The following is a 13216-nucleotide window of genomic DNA, read 5'->3' as shown; positions in this document are numbered from 1 at the left end:
AGTCATTCCCGTGTTCTCTTCAAAGAGTTTGATCATTAAAGTCCTTTTATTCCTTTCGAGTTAATTTTCACCCGTGCTTTGAGGCAGGGGTCCAACCTCGTCCCTCTGCACGTGGATATCCGGCTGTTCCAGCAGCACGTGTTGAAAACACTGTATTTCCCCCAATGAATTGTCTTAGGATCCTTGTCAAATCTCAACTGACCGTAAATACAAGGGTTTATTCCTGGGCCCTCGGTTATACCCCATTAACTTATATATCTATCCCTGTTAGTGTCCCACTCTTTCCATTACTGTACCTCTGTAGGGAGTTTGAGCCTGAGAAGTGTGAGTTCCTCAATGACTTTTTCATGGCTATTTTGGGTTCTTTGCATTTTTTTTTTCTTTTCTTTCTTTCTTTTTTTAAGATTTATTTACTTAGAGAGAGAGAGAGTGGGGGGAGGGGCAGAGACACAAGATCTTCAAGCAGATGCCTCACTAAGCACGGAGCCCCATGCAGGGCTCGATTCCACGACTGCGAGATCATGACCTGAGCCAAAACCAAGAGTCAGATACTTAACCGACGGAGCCACCCAGGAGCCCTGGGTTCTTTGCATTTCTATACGAATTTTAGGACCAGCTTGTCCTGATCCAAAATGGCAGCTGGAGTTTTGGTAAGGACTGTCCTGTTGTAAATCTTACTTGTCCTTGTTTTGCTTCACTTGGTCTGAATGACGGGATTTTGATTCATGGAGCAGGAGACGTGGTGTAGTTTGCCCCTGTGATGCCTGCAGACACCCTAAAGTCTACAGAGTGCCCCTAAACAGCCCCCGAGCCAAACCAGTCTGTCCTCCCCTGTGTCACCACATGCGTGCACAGACCACAGCTAAGGGGCAGGCAGTCTGAAGGAGGACAAAAAGTCCTCCCCGACCCCCTTCGAACACTCTTCCAAACTAGAAACCCTATCTGGTTATCGTAATTAAGGTTCTCAAGCCACGAGGGAATATAAACCAGACCTTTCACTAAACCGTACCAGTTCGAATCTGTACCTGCCACACACACAGCCCCAAACACACACTCAGCCCCCAACTCGCCCCCCAAAGACTTTAAACTCCTAAAGCTCAGTACATCCAGACAAGGGCTTTTCCAGTCGTTCAACAATGGTTTTCCAGGGGAGCCTTGCAAAAGCTGCCGCTCAGCCCTGGGGCTTCCGAAGGGACAGGAGGGTAATGAACGAGGAAGGCACAGTATGCTGGTCAGATTTGCACATGCAAATTAGGCGAGCATCCCTAACTTCTCCTCCCCAGCAAAAATATGCTAGGGGAAGCCTCAGTCTGATTAAATTTAAACATATTCACCTGGACCTCAGCCGTTTTTTGGTAAGTTAATAGCTGGTATATCAGACTGCATCAGATAGAAAATCATTCTCACATCTGTGTCCTAAAAATGGACTAACTTGCTTTAAATAAATTTCCTTTTAACTCATAATGAATGTAAAGGGAGGCTGACAACATGAATAAGTATGCATAGTCGAAATTCAAGTTCGACCATGTCCTAAATGCCTTCTTCGTGGATTTACCCTTTGGAGACAGGCCTATGCTCTGCGCATTCTGGACACAAGAATCAGGTAACATTAGTTAAACACACGCTGACCTTGCAGACTCCCATCTCTAAGGTTCACTCATGTTTCTGGAGTGCAGAGAACCTTTGCAAGTAGGAAAGAAAGTAAATGAAGTTAAGTTAATGTATACAAATGGTGCTTTATAAGCTGTCATATGATTTTTAAAATGTTAGTTGTCACTATATTACTATCGTGATGATTATCATCAGAGCAGAAATCAGGAGGCCTTGATTCTATTCTCTGGCTACAATATACCCTTTTCAGTTTTCTGATTCTTTGGGGCATCCTTGACCAAATACAGCAGAAACTGACCTTTTCCATCACGGTACCCCATGCGCAGAGCAGGGTTTCCACGCCACAAGAAAGGGACGAGAGAGGCCCTCTTCTTCCCTGAGTTGAATGCCACAGACCCCCAGACTTTGGGGTTAACCCATAGGGCCTGATTCCAAGCTCCCATCCTCTCCATCTCTTCCACTCTTTCCCCTCCCAGCCCCACCGCCCTTCACTGGCCACCTGCAGCTGCCGTCACCATCAGGAAAGCTGAGCCCACAGATGAAGACCCTGAGCCTTGGACACACAGCTCCTCGAGGACGGATGCGTGCAAACCTACAGGGCTCGAGGGGACACCATCCCTACTACCCTACACAGCAAGCTAGAACTTGTGACTCAAGACATGGGGTAAGATGACAAGTGAACAGTGCTCACTGGTCTTGGCCTGGAGTCGGGGAAGAACACCATACGGACCCATCTATGCAGACGGACCCCCACGTCCAGTTCCCCAGGCTGCTGACACTGCTGGTCTGGGTGTGGTTGCTGCGAAGATGGAGGAACAGGTGAGCTCCTTCTCTGCCAACTAAGCTGGCATGAGTGCCATCAACTGGACTCAGTGAGGGCACAGAAGACCAAGGGGGTGGCGAGTTCTGCACAAATCCCACCAGACGCAGAAAAACAGGAGTCTGGTCCTGGCTCCCTGGCCCCTAGGATGCCACTACCATGGCGAGTTATACCGGAAACGCTCCGGAATCCGGAGTGAGACATCCTGGATGAAGTCCCAGCACCCCCCACTTAGTGGCCACGTGATTCTGGCTGCTCTTTGAACTCTTGGAAGTCTTGGTCTCTTCATCTGTAAGATCGAGATGCCCAAGCTACCAACCTACCAAGGTGTTGGTGAGGGTCCAGTGGGATCATGGGTGGGAAAGTCCTTTGAACAGAACTGTACCGTGCCCACAGAGATATTCCTGGGCCTGCCAGCGTGAGCTCGTGAGCACATCGGTGTTGGCTGCAGAGAAAATCACTGCACGTGGCAGTTTCCTGACCAGCGGGGCCAGTGCAGGGCACACAGACCTCTCTGGGAGGTGAGCCAGAGTACAGGTAAAGGGGAACGGTGGGTCCAGACATGGGCATATGTGTGGTCACCAACAGCCCTTTCCAGGAAGAACAGGCCACCTTTTCGTCCTATTCCAGACTGGCGCCCTGGCCGTGATCACGTAGCTCACGGATCTCCAACTCCAGACAGTGATTGCCCTACGACTCCAGCTGTCTCTGAAATCCAGCGTCCTGTGCGTGCCAAGGAGAAACTTCCCCGATGTGGCTTTCCTCTGGAGATGGAGTGCAGTGGGGCAGGAACGACAGGCCTGTTCCCGGGGGCGCACACCTCCCATGGCTGACATTGGCTCGGGGATCTCCTGTGGCTTTGCCAGGCCTTCCTTGGACTGCTCGGCAGCCTAGGGGCTCTGTCCACCTCTCCCTCCCAGAGCCCGTCACACAGGCAGACACTTCACATGCAAAGAGACCTGCTCAGAGAGGACACATGCCGTGTAGACTGAGGCCCCCACGACCACAACATTCTGTAGCTCTGTTTCCCTTTGCCCACAGAGGGATGGGCCGACGAGAGGCAACGGGGAAGAAAGCATAAGCAGAGAAGAAAGACTTTTCTTAATTGAGGGGAGATCTATTTTTAGAAAAAAATAGTAGAGCTTTATAACACCGTCAGTGAAGGGGTGTCCCAAGGTGGCATCGGCTGGCTGCCTGAGGAAGCAGCGAGGCCCTGTCACGGGAGGTGTTTGGTCACAGGACTGAGGCTACTTTGCAGGGATTTGGGCCACACGACATGCGGGGCTGCTCAACCCGAGAGCCTGTGGGGTCTAAGGTTCTAGAAATCATTCAACTCAACGCAAAGGCGAGACTGTCCCCTTACAGTACCTTAGCACTGGGACAACGTGGAGTCCCGTCTCAAACGCCCAGTTTCGTTCTTCCATGAAAATGACCCCTGTCTATCAACTCTTCCACGCCTTCCTCCTACTCTAGACCTTGAAGAAAGCCCCAGTGACCAGTGAGACTCCAGTCCCACTGTCCCAGGGGCAAGGGTACTCTTGGTGGGTGCAGGAATGGACAGCAGCCATCCTGACAGGAGCACTGGGTCCTGGGGCTTCAGAGTGTGAACCACAGATGCCACGTTGCTCAAGGACACGCATCAGCAGTGGGCTGTCACAGTGCCAGAAGTGAGGCCACGCCAGGGCAGGGCGGAGGCTCCAGGCACACACGGGCCTGGGGAGGCCGAGGGCTCCCTGCCTCCCCCAGGAATTCGGCAGGTTTGTTAGCTCACCGGGGATGCCCTGGAGGGGAAATGGCGGATAGGTAAGCAGGGGATCCATGCCTGGAGTGAAAACCAGTCTTACAGGAGGAGAATCAGGTTCACCCCGGGTGGCTTTTTCCCTGGCCCCCTGCCATTCTAGGAGGAGTCACCTCCTCCCCTTCTCCAGGTCCCCACCCCATGGCTCAGCCCACTGCGGCCCAGCCCCCATCACTATATGACCTTGCTGTCCTCAAGGCCACTGGGCCCTCCAGCTTGCCAGATCCAAAGGACAGTGCCCTGTCCTGGTCACACCTGCTTTTCTGGAGAATCTGCCAGTGTTGGCCCCTGTAAGTTGTCTCCTCCCTCTCTTTCTCTCCAGCTGTCCTCTGTTTACAGTCCCTCCTACAAAGATTCCTTCCAGCAGCGCCTGCCGGGCACTGGCTCAGGCACCGGGAATATGGTGGTCACCAATTCCAATCCTTACAGAAGCGACACTCTAATGGGAGAGTCATACATTCACCAAACACCTGCACAAATAAATGTCAGACTGCAACCGTAACAACCGATTCATCGGAGGGGGACGCTGCACGGTGCAGGGGGGAGGGCTTAGTATCAGGGGCTTTGACCCAGTCAGCGAAGCCAAGAGAGTCTTCTCTAAGGAAGTGACGCCCGCCGAGCGCTGGAGGGCAGACCGCAGCTCAGCAGATGGGCAGAGGCAGGAAGACCGTCCGAGGCAGAGGGAACTACTCAGAGAAAGGCCGTCTGCAGGCAGACCGTGGGGGGCCGGTCTGAACGGTGTCTTAGGTCACGTTTCCCAGAGCCTACAACGGGCATTTGGATGCACGTGGCTTATTGAGGGAGTACGCTCCATGTCCTGAAGGAAGCAGCATAAGGAGCAAGGACGTGACTCACACCAGGCTTGGTTCCCTTGAGTCAGGGCAGCGGAAGCCAGGCCGTGGGCAGCAGGGGGAAGGGGCCGCAGGGAAGTAGCCCCCACTGACCCAGGAGGTGCTCCGGAGACGCGGCAGCCGTGAGCCGTCAATAGTGACCGCGCACAGCGCCTGGAGCAGGGCTGCCCCGGCCCCACAAGGGGGATCCAGACCAGACCCGGCGGCATCTACTACAGATGCCACACGGCCAGGGTTCCGAGCAGAACGACGCTCGCCCCAGTCCTTGGCCCTCCGCTAAGTCCTTCCCCCTCTCTTGCCCTAAGTTCTCCTTCCTGTAAGATCTTTGGGTGCCTCTCTAGCCCATTCACAAAACACAGCTGTTCTTCCCTGTCTTGGCCCCCAGGCAGGAGCTCATTTCTGGATTCAGGATACAGCCCGGCACACCCAATGCACGGCCCCAGGGCTCTGCTCTCAGCATCAGCTCCCTGCACTGCAATGAAAGAACGGCCGGTCAAGTTACATCCACGGCCTGATGGTGAGATCTGAAGGCTCAGGGTCCACGTGGGGCGGGCCACCCTGTTGACGGGACGCCGGGAGCCCAGACGCGGGGTGCCAGGTGTCAGAACTGAGGCGGAGGGCAGGCCCGGGAGGACCGGGCTGAGCCTGGCGGGTCTCGGTGCGCCTGGGGCAGGGATGTAGGTGGAAGAGTAGGTTCCCCCAGGAGGCTGCTGGGCTTGAGGGGTGGGGCTCTGCTCCCCTCAGCTCCCTCCCCCACCTTGTGGGGCCGCTTCTGGGCAAGTGCGAGCTTTCCTTCCTCCTTTGCAGCTTCTCGCAGGAATTTCCACCCAGCTGACACCCCTATTCTGTAGAATAGGCGGGACACTAAAAACTCAAAGTCAGCAGAGAACGCAGCCAGCAGAGGAAGCCAGAAGAGGGGGAAAAAAAAAAAGAAAAAGAAAAAGAAGAAGAAAAGAATGTTAGGATTTTTAGCTTTAAAAAAAGTCACCCATGTATGCATGTGTGTACAAATAACTGTGAGTCGCCGGCTCAAGGCAACCCACGTGCTAAAACACTGAGCTGTAACCGCGCTCGCGCACTCACCACCCGGTCAGCTCCACGTTCCTGCTCGTCCACGGCAGGCACCGCGAGCCTTCCGTGGACAAGCACGCCGGGCATTGCACCTGCTATTTAAATAGTGCCAGGTGTCACACAAGCATCATTCTCGTCCTTCCCACAAGGCTCAGGACGGTAAAGCACGTCCATCCCACAGACGGGAACACCGAGCCTCACACAGGGCAGCAGGCCGGCATGTGGAGACTCTGAGCACAAGCTTGGATCTGTCTTCTGACCACAGAAACATCAGCTCTTCCCCATCCCAGCAAAGCTTCCTGCGAGAGACCATAGCACAGCCCTCACAAGATGCGGCATTGTGAGCCCGAAGCCATCTGCTGGCTACACTCACCATGGCCAGGCTTTGTCTTTGGAGGATGGAGTGGACTTTCAAAGGTGGTTTGGAGCAGAGGCTGGGTGGGCGCGGGGCAGGGGGCAGGGGCAGGAGAGACACAGAGCACACGGGTCCTGGCGCCACCCAGCGTCCCTCTGTCTGCGGAGGAACGGCCTCCCCGGCCTCCTGACTTCAGACCACCCGCACGGCCTCACCCTCCTGTGCACTGTGTCTGGTCCAAGAAGGGGCACAGGGACCAAGGAAAGCAGCTCAGACATCCTCTCTGTGATTCAGTGAATCAACGTTGGAGAAAATGGTTTTCTTTCCCTCGGATTGTGTGTTCGTTTCCTCCAGCTGCTGTAACCCGTTCCAACAAACTCGGTGGCTCGAAGACACGTGAGTTTATTTCCTTGTAGTTCTGGAGGTTGCAAGTCCAAGAGCTGTCTCCCTGAGCTAAACTCAAGGCATCGACAATTCTGGCTCTTTCTGGAGGCCCTAGCAAAGACTCTGTTTCCAGGCCTTTTCCAGCTTCTTGAGGCCACTTGTATCCCTTGGTCTGTAGCCCCTCCTCCATCTTCGAAGCACGCCACTCTGACCTCATCACCGTCCCCTGCCTCCCTGGTGTGGAAGCCTCCGTGATTACACCCCATCCACCTGGATAGTCCAGGATACTCTCCCCATCTCCATCACAGGTTCCAGGGAACAGGACACAGACATCTCTCAAACCATTGTTCTGCCTAGCACAGACTCTGAGTTTGGGGGGCCTCAGTGACAGCCACGTGGGGGAGCCTGACTGTAGGAGACAGGCTGAGCAGGAGGAAGGGGGCGAGAGAGCCGGCTGACAGTACCCGTGAGCCTCTGCGTTCCGCTGTCCCAGAGGGAATGACAGTGCGGGGCCCCTGGGCCGCAGATTGAGGCAGCTGGCCGGGGGATGGGGCGAGGCGAAGTCAGGCCCGTGGCCCCGCTGGGCTGGGTGTCTAGCATGTTTGCGTCACTGGCAATCAGAAGTGAAAAAGTACCATGTTTTGGTCAAGAGGGAGGTATGACCACCACTTTTTAGTGTCAAGTAACTGCCCCTAAAGCTGGTCCTCGAGGGTAAGTACAAGGTGGAGCAGTGAAATAGGGGTAAGGTTTTGGAAAAGGTTGGTCCTCAAAGGTAGGTACAAGGGGGAGCAGCGAAATGGGGGAGGTGGTTTGGAAAAGGCGTCTGGTATCCAAGGGGACTGCATGAGAACAGCATTCATCTGGGAAGTTATATGTCCTTATAATTTTTCCAAATGATGTAATGTTTTATAGGAGAGATGCTCACCATTGCTCCCCCTTCTCTTTCATCCAATTCTTAGAAAGTACATCCATGATTCATTCTCAAAGGGCCCCTCACCACAAGGCTACTGCCAGTCGATCACGGCAGCACCCAACCCAAGCTGACCAACTACGCTCCCTCCCGGGCCCTGGAGACTGGAACTCAGAGCCGCTGGTTCCAGCCAGCTGGTATGTTCACCGAGTTTCCACCACGACCACAGAGGGCGGACGGGAGGAATGATGCGGCTGCGCAGAGAAACACAGGGTTGGCAGACCAGGGAGGGAGAGGCCAAGGCAGAGACAGCGAGAGACACACAGATGCACAGGCGGGAAGGCAAACACAAGCACACACAATAAAACCACAGCATTCGGGGAATGCGGACGAAGCATATCTTGGGATTCTTTGTTCTCTTCTTGCAACTTTTCGGTAAGACTGAAATCATGTGAAGTTTTTTTTTTTTAAGTTTCAAAAATAATGCAAACAATGGAAACGCTCCACGTACAAGACACCGTTAAGAAAATGACAGGGAGGGCAGACCAGGAGAGAACGTTTTCAAAACCTAGATTTGACGAAGGACTCATCCCCAAAATACATAAAGAACTCTGTCATCTACATTATAAGAAGACGACTTCAATTTTTCTTAAAAGGACGAACAATGTGAACAGTTAGCTCACCAAAGATGAGTAAGTGGAAGCAATTACGAGAAAAGTTGGTCAACGTCGCTGGTCGTCAGGAGAGCATAAACTAAAACCACACTCGCTGGCACGGCCGAAAGTAAAGACTTCGATGCCAAGGCGGGTGAGGACGTGGAAGCACAGGCTCTCGCACGTTGCTGGAGGGCCTGCCCGGGGCACACCCTCTTTGGGGCAGTCTGGCTGTTTCTTATGAAATCAGACTCACACTCACTCTGTGACCCAGCAATCTCACCCCGGCGTGTTTACCACGACACAGGAAAACCCAAGTCCACACAAAGGCATGTCCTTTATTCGGGGCTAGAAACAGCCCAAAGATCTACCGCCTGGTGAAAGGTAAGCAGACCGCTGCAGAGCCGTGCGAGAGACGAGAAGGCGGATAGGCGGCACAGGCACTGCGCTAAGGGGAGGAATCAGACCCAAGCACGCGCATGCTGCAGAATCCGTGGAGGAGACACGAGACACAAAGCAAAACCATGACCGAACGCAGAGATGCCAGGGACCCACGTGGGGGTGGGACTGGTCACCAAGGGCACACGGGCACTTTCAGGGGGACGGAAGCATTCTCCCTCGTGACTGTGGCAGTGGTTACGTTACTGGGTATCGTTTTCAGAGCTCATCAAGTTGTACTTCTAGAATGATGTATTGCATTGTATGTAAATTATCTCAATGACAAGGATTTTAAGAATCCAATCCTCTCCTCTCCTAGAGCAGAGGCTGCGTCAGGCGCCCCGAGGTGGAGCAGCCCCTGGGGAGAAGCACGGAGAGCACACCTCACTTCCCCGGCAGGTGATCCCCTCACTCAGAAAACATCTCCCTTCGTCTCGCGTTGATTTATCTATCGCACTTGCAACCAGAAAGGCTTCAACTAAGGTATTTGTTGATGGGAAAAAATCAAGCTGAAGTAACTCAGGAAGTCCAAATTACTGAGAAATAGAATAGCCTAGAATCTGCTAATATTGCATTCAGACGGCTTTCTCCCTTCTGCTAATTTCAGCTCGCCGTCCTCCTCCTATCGTTCTGCGCATAATCACAGCGATTCACCCTCCAACTGGCAGCAAGTCCGTTTGAGAACGAAACTCATCAGACTATAATGATCCCAGAAATGAAGATGTTCCGGGCAGAATGCTGTCCGTGGTCATTCTTCCTGCGGATCACACAATTTGAAGTTCAATCCTCTGCGATTACTCGGCTGCAGGAACGGTGCTAACATGTGAGGATGCAGTTGCTCCCTGTCTGGACCGTGGCATCCGGGCAGCTCTGTGCTTCCAGAGGGGGCAGGCGGAGCGCTAAGGCCCGTCTGACCCCCAGGGCTCCTGGGCTGTGGCTCCGGCCTCCTTGTCCTGGGGCCCCTGTGACAGTCCCACGGAGACCATGACCCTCCCCCTGATTACTGACCCACACGCACCGGCTCAGAACCACGGCAGCGCCGGGCCGCGAGCACCGAACGGGGGCTGTCGCCCCCCACGGTGAGAGGGCTCGCCGCAGCATTACAATTCCACTGGACGCCCGGAGTTTCATTCGAGGGAACCCGTGGCCAAACATTCAAGTGTTTGTATCATGACAAACATAATAATGAGACCAAAAGGGCCTATTAGTTCTACTGTGCAATTTTAAACCTCAGACCGCCAAAAAGAAGCCTACCATTACGGCGGGGTCCCCAGCGCTCACTCGGAGGCTGGGGAAGCGCCCTCCTGAGCAGACAAGGCCTCGTTCCATGCTGGTTCGCGTGTCTGAGCAGTTTAGAAGCAGGAGGCTGGGCCAGACGACCTGAGGGAGTCCCCAGATCTCTCAGCTTGGGTGTGCGACACTGGACAGAACGTGTCTGACTGTACTGTTTGTTCTCAACCGGGAGGCTGCCGTTGCTACTAACAGGTGCGTGTTTCTGCCCGTGTGGGTCTGAGTGTGCACATGCCGGCATTTGTGGGTCCGCACGAGTCTCTGGGGACTTGTGTGTGATTGTCTACACCCATCATCTGCATACGTCTAAGTGCCGGTGGTTCTTGGGTGTGAGCTCACCCTCACGGTCACCCACGTGGGGTGGATGCATCAGCCACAGCCTCCTCAGGGGCTGGTGATGGAAGGAAAAGTGTCCTGAGCAAGAGGCCCAGGCTGCAAGTGGCCGGCTGTTTAGCATTTAGGCAAGCCCCTTTCCCTGTCTGTGTCTCGTTCCTCATCCGTAACATGCACACAGGACTACCTGACTCCCGGTCCCTGGGAGGGTTCTAGGAGCCACCACGTGCAGGACCAGCGTTGGGCTGTATAAGCCCGTTCTCCCCCAGCGTGGGCTCTGAGGCAAGGACTAGAAGGCAAGTGGTGTATCTGGGGGCTGAGGGACAGCGCGGAAGAGGCAGGCAGGGGGAGCCAGCTGGGAAAGGGCACATCACAAACCAGCCACTGTCATGGCGACGGGCTTCACCCCATGGGGCCACCCTGGGGAACGGAGCAGGACACCCTCCCCGGGCGTGAGCTCACCATGCCCGGGGTGCTAAGAGGCTCGCACACCAACTCTGGCTCTCGCAGGCGGGGAGCTGGCGGTGGGCAAGGTCGGCAGCTGCAGACCCTGCTGTTGGGACCGTGGCCCTCACTCCGCCCTGAAGCACAAGGCCCGAGGCCCGCGTCTGGTTCCGGGGTACAGCAGCAACGCCGCCAAGCTGGGTCTCACAACAAGTACCTAAATTCTGGGCAGGACTGGATTCCAAAACAGGAAGGGCAGAAAGGGCCATTTCAGGGGAAAGGCAAGCCAGAAAGCAAGCTCCTTCAGGCCTTCCACGGAGTCCCAAAAATGACTACTTTTGAGCACCTGCCTGTGCGGACCCTGTGCTGAGAGCTGCAGGCACGATGATGAACGAACAAGACAGACTGGGCTCTGCCCTCCAGGAGGCCTCGTGGGGACACCCCACTCACAGCATCACAAGGACAGGTGCATGGTTACCTGTGGTGATGAGCGGGGGGAGGGCGAGGACACGCCAGGGAAGACTCCTCTGAGGAAGTGACATCTACGCTCAGACCGGACGGCTGAGTAGGGGAGGGAAACTCCAGGCAGATGGCCTAGCATGTGCAAGGGCCCTGAGGCAGGGAAGAGCCTGCCACTGTGTGCTGGCAAACGTGTTTGCAGCCTGGTGAAAGGGAGCATGACTGGAAATGAGGCTGGAGACGTGGGGAAGGCTTCGAACCTCATCCTGAGCGCTACGGAGGCCGATGACGGCTTTGCAGCCCGGGAGCAGGCTGATCAGACTGGGATTTGGGAGAGCAGTTACGTGGGGATGGGACAGCTGGGGCGGCGGTTCCCAGAGGAGCTCTGCACATGACAGAAATGCCGAGTCCTACAAGTAAGGTCCAAACGAAAACGTTCAGAGGAGGTGCAGGGGGTCCAAAAGGCCTTCCCGGGGGCATGGCCCTGGAGCCAGGCCTTGCGGGGGGAGGGGTGACGGTGGGCTGCGGTTGGTGTGGGGACGGTGTCCTGGGCCGAGGGACCAGAGCAGGTAGCCATCGTCCGTGCCTGCAAGGAGACAGCCCGGGAGGCGGCAGGAAGTCACCCAAGGGCATGGCTGGGCGCCTGCTGGGTGGGCTGTTCGCGGGGCTCCCCACCCTCTAGTTGAACTCGCCCTTGCTCCGTGAAACCTCCCACGGACCAACGAATAACCACCTAAAACCAATTTTCCGTTGGGCATCTCAGTAGACAGGCGTGTGTGCATGCACACACTCGTGTGTGTGTGTGTGTGTGCGCACGTGCGTGTCAGTGTGAATCCGCATCTGCAAGCATCCGCGAATGCGTCTCCAGGTCAGTGTGCGGAGCTCCCGGAGCTCTCGCCGTGTGCTCCAGGTTTGCGCCTGGTCACCTGACTGAACCCCCACAGTAGACTCCCTGCCCTCACCTCATGGACGAGGGAAAGCAGGAGAAACGTGAGCATACCCTCTGCGTGTGCGGAAGGCTTGCTGGCTCCTAGAATCCCAGGTCGCGCACTGGCTCCTGGAAGGAAGGAGTCTCGTCTGTCGCAGGCTCGGGGGCACAAACCCGGGCTTCTTTACCGGAAAGCCTCTCAAACCTCTACACGACTTGGCTCTGAAATACAAGGACACCATTCTTCACAGTGCTCTATCATCAGACGTCTGCCGAGTGCCCGGGAAGTGCGTGCAGTCCGGCCGGGACAAAGGGCACGGGCTGCCGGATCGGCACTTGCGGGCCTGGGCCACGGTTTCTCTGCACTCAGGGAACAGGTGGCGAGTCTCATCTCCGACGGCGTGTGCTCTGACTCGACAACTCTTAGAAAACAAACCAGTAAAATCTAATTTGCTCACACGAATGTTGTTTTTAGGTTTCCAGCACACGACATAAAAGCCCCGCCAGTAAAAGGCAAAGCATCCAAGTCACTGTGGTTCCCACTCCACTAACTCACTGTGGCTTCGCGTCCAGCTCTGGACGATCCAAACTGACCGTAACATGACGGTGTTAATGCGCGTGGGCACCTGGGTGGGCGTGACGCTGCTGGCTGGCGTCCCCTCTGTGCTGACTCCAAACAGGACCGGCCACACCCTGCGAGTCCACACTGGGGCCCCGGCTCCTTCTTTCCTGGGGAGAGTACTCCAAGCCCTCCGGGCCCAGCCGGCACACTGTGAGTGCCAGGACCACGGCCACCACCACCGTCCACTTTCCTCTGTCTGTGCCTGAAAACGTGCATCCCCTCAGCCCACAGCAGAGCCCTCCCCCCCCC

The sequence above is a fragment of the Ursus maritimus genome, unplaced genomic scaffold (assembly GCF_017311325.1).
Source record: "Ursus maritimus isolate PB19 unplaced genomic scaffold, ASM1731132v1 scaffold_27, whole genome shotgun sequence".
Lineage (NCBI taxonomy): Eukaryota > Metazoa > Chordata > Mammalia > Carnivora > Ursidae > Ursus > Ursus maritimus.
Note: the sequence above shows the minus strand (reverse complement) of the source record.